The sequence below is a fragment of the Tachyglossus aculeatus genome, chromosome 25 (assembly GCF_015852505.1).
Source record: "Tachyglossus aculeatus isolate mTacAcu1 chromosome 25, mTacAcu1.pri, whole genome shotgun sequence".
Classification (NCBI taxonomy): Eukaryota; Metazoa; Chordata; class Mammalia; order Monotremata; family Tachyglossidae; genus Tachyglossus; species Tachyglossus aculeatus.
In genome coordinates this window covers 25,261,725-25,262,009 of record NC_052090.1, presented here as the reverse complement: position 1 = coordinate 25,262,009, position 285 = coordinate 25,261,725, and positions in this window count along the sequence as shown.

The following is a 285-nucleotide window of genomic DNA, read 5'->3' as shown; positions in this document are numbered from 1 at the left end:
GGTCCACTTCCGCCGGGCGTCCCTCGATTTCCCCCCAAAGGAGCGACCTACGTCCTCGCCGTCCCGGTCCCCCCCACGACCCCGGAGAAGACCGGGGGGCGCGGACCCCGGAAGCGGGAGCCCGAGGCCCGCTTCGCTCCCCCGCCGTTGGCTCCGGGCGGAGGCGCGAGCGGAAGAGCGCGGCCGTCGTCTCAGGCGGTGGTCCGAGGGGACGGGAAGGAAACCGAGTCCCAGGCTCTCCCCGTCCCCCACCTCCTCATCCAGCCGTCCAAATCCGTTCGGTTC